This window comes from Leopardus geoffroyi, chromosome A2 (genome assembly GCF_018350155.1).
Source record: "Leopardus geoffroyi isolate Oge1 chromosome A2, O.geoffroyi_Oge1_pat1.0, whole genome shotgun sequence".
In the NCBI taxonomy this organism is placed as follows: Eukaryota; Metazoa; Chordata; class Mammalia; order Carnivora; family Felidae; genus Leopardus; species Leopardus geoffroyi.
Genome location: NC_059331.1, coordinates 136,292,482 through 136,295,869, shown reverse-complemented (window position 1 = coordinate 136,295,869; position 3,388 = coordinate 136,292,482).

Here is a 3,388-nt window from a genome sequence, read left to right as displayed (position 1 = left end):
CTGTAAACAGCCCACAGATATTCAAGTAAGCCTGGTTTACAACTGAATTCTTTCCGTGATGACCACACATCGATTTGGGGCATTTTTTTTCTCTTTAGAAGGAGAAAACAAACTGATCAATTTCATTTGGTTTCTGGACCTCTGTGTCTTCAAGGGGCCTAAACAATCAATGTTCTATTTCCTTCTTGACAAATCCTCCAAGGGGTATTTAAGTCCAAATATAATAATATTTTCACTAAAATATTTTTTTAAAGCAAACTCAGCATGAGTTGGTTTTGTCAAACCAGTTTATTGTTCAGACATTTCCGACAATTTACCCTGGAATTTTCAAAACTGTCCTTGTTAGTAATGAAATAGGAACTAGTGACATATGTAGCACCTGTGTGGTGTAATTTGAGAAGTGAGGCAGGATGTTCCTGCCCCTGTCTTCCTTGTTTCTCAACAGTCTTATTAAAACATGATATATTGTGGTATTTTAGAGCACAGAAACTGAAAACTCCCTGTTCTGCCCTTGAGTGACCCGTGTCACTGGCCTCATGACACTTAACTTTTCTGGGCCTAGGTTTTTTATTTGAAACAAAAGTACCTTCCTTTTTTTTTTTTTTTTTTTTTAAGTTTATTTATTTATTTTAAGAGACAGAGAGTGTGTATGCAAGTGGGGCAGGGGCAGGGGTCGGGGGAGAGAATCTGAAGCAGGATCTGTGCTGAAAGCATAGAGTCCGATGTGGGGCTTGAACTCGTGAACCGGGAGCTCATGACCTGAGCCAAAGGCAGACGCTTAACCAACTGAGCCACCCAGGTGCCCCCAAAACAAAAGTACCATCTAACTTCTGAAATCTTTTCCTTCTATAATCATCAAGTACCTCAAATAATCTCGGAATAGATCCCCCCCACCCCCCGCTGCCTTTCAGCTGAACACTGAGGGCTGGAATCAGAATCCCTACGTTTAGTCAGAAGGAAATCATCAGATACTGTAAGGGAAATGGGGTCCTTAACATCGAGTGACACCCCCGGTGCATGGAGCGAGGATGGGAGCAGTGAAAAACATGCTGGAACAGAAAGTGAATAAGGAGTGACAAAGCCAAAGACAATGGACCCAAAGTTAGAAAACTGCATAAAACAACTAGGAAACACAGGCTGAAGAGACATTTCATCCAGCTAATCCTAGCAGAGACCACACCTGTAAGGGGTAGGGGGCAACTATGTTGTTCCAAATATTTAACACCAAACAGACAGAAAGTACTCTGTTACTTGAAGGCAAAGGCAATTCATACCTTATTAACTTATTTTTACCTCCAATATCTAATGATACTATATAGTAGTTCTTAAAATCAAGGACAGACAGAGACCAGTCTTGAAGGTTCCTTCAGCAGACAAACCAGTTTAGTCAGGTAGGCAAAGCTTAATTTAGCTTATTTTGCAAGGCTAACTTAACCTGGATCATTCCTTGATGGTGCTTCTGGAAATGCTAAGCAAAACTTGAACTGTTTCCCATGGTTGATGTGAGGTAACCACTGAAAATTTTAATATTGTAACCAATCACTATGGAGAATAAACAGTCACTGCTTTCTCCCTATGTAAGCTGTTTTATAACAATATACCACTCAGCTCATTCCATGTTCTGGTCCAAATGCTCCTGGTTTGCAAATTGTCCTGTTTGGTGTGTGCGTAATAAATTTGTGCTAATTATTACTACAGTGATTCTTTGGTTTTACTTTGACTATTTTGAACCTTTGACACAGTACTATAATCGATATGTAGATTTTGGCAAGAATTGGTAAAAATATGATGATGATGATGATGATGATGACGATGATGATACGATGGTGGTGTCCTTGCCTAACCAGAAACCCCAGTTCAGTTCAAGTTCCTCTCAAGAAGAACTGTAAGAGGTTCGCATGCTTACCACCACCACCGCCACTGCCACCACTGTGACTGCCACCCTCACCACCACCAAAATACGTATCTACATTTCTTTCATTTAAGATTTTCGAACTCCTAGAGTCACTGAATGGAATACGTTGATAATATCAGGACAAAAAACAAAGAAAAGGAACTGGTACTGTGGAAAATATATGTAATCAGCTTGCAAACACTGTCCATCCAGGTTCCTGATCATCCAAATAAGGCCCCTTTCAATGGCCTTTCTCTCTGACCACGGGCCAGTACCCACATAATAGTTTCTCTCTTGAACCATGTTTCCTAATGATCCCCTCATTTTTTGGACTTTGGAGTTCCTCAAGCCCTTTTTTGGTCTTTATTTCCTTCTTCCATCATTTTCTGCCCACCAAAGTCCTTTTTCCTTGCAGAAGAGTTTTTAGTTTATTTCACAGAAACTTTTTGGCCAGTTAGTCAAAATTTCAAAAGCTTAAAGTTCCCATCAAACCAGAGGGGGGGGGGGGGGCGGAAGAAAAAAAGATTAGTTATCTACTAAATTAATGTTTATCAATACAAATATTTTTATGCTAGGTCCTGTGTTAAGTGTTATCTCATAAATTATCACACTTAATATATTGAGAAATAGTATCATATATTGTTGAGTTTGGGCTCTGTACATGGACTTGGGTTTGAGTAATGGTTACTCCATTTACTAGTTGAGAATGACCTTTGGGAAACTACTGAAGTCTCTGATTCCAAGTTCTTTATCTGAATAATGGAGATAATATTAGTACCTACTTCAGAGGGTTTTTACAAAGATTAAATAAATCAATGAAAAATAAGTACTACTGAGAACCTATTATATGGCCAACACAGAGAAAGTGTAATCTTTAAAATCTAGACAAATGCAGATGAGCAAACAAAAGCCTGTGGTCAAACAGATAAGATTTTCATTAAATAAATAAAATATTAAATTATTAAACTTTAAAGTTCATTAGGTAGAACAAGGGATTCATGAGGACCTGAGAGACTTTTCATGAAGGACCTTGATTAATCCTTTGAACAATTAATCAAATCTCTACAAAAGGTACTGAAAAATTAAAGGGCCATACTAGATGATTTTGAAGGTTTCTTCCAATTTGGATCTACCTGACTCTGACTCAAGGTTGTGATTTAAGTTTTTTTGGTGTCCTTGAGGATGGATGTGGAGAACAGAAAAAAAAGCTCTTGTTGTAACTTTATATTTTTTAATCTTATTTTTCTATTTACAAACCTAGTACATTTTAATAATCATTTTTATAAGGACCTTTAAAAAATTTAGCCTGTTATAAATTGGCCATGCACAACTCTTAGGTTCCTTTTGGTAAATAATGATAGCCATCAATGATTAGAGGTAGGTGAGGGATAACTACTTTCCCTCAACCTCAATACTGGGTTATTATAAAAGCAAGAATCTTAGATGAAATTTTGTTTTACATTCAAATATTTGTTTTTTTATTTTTAATTAAAA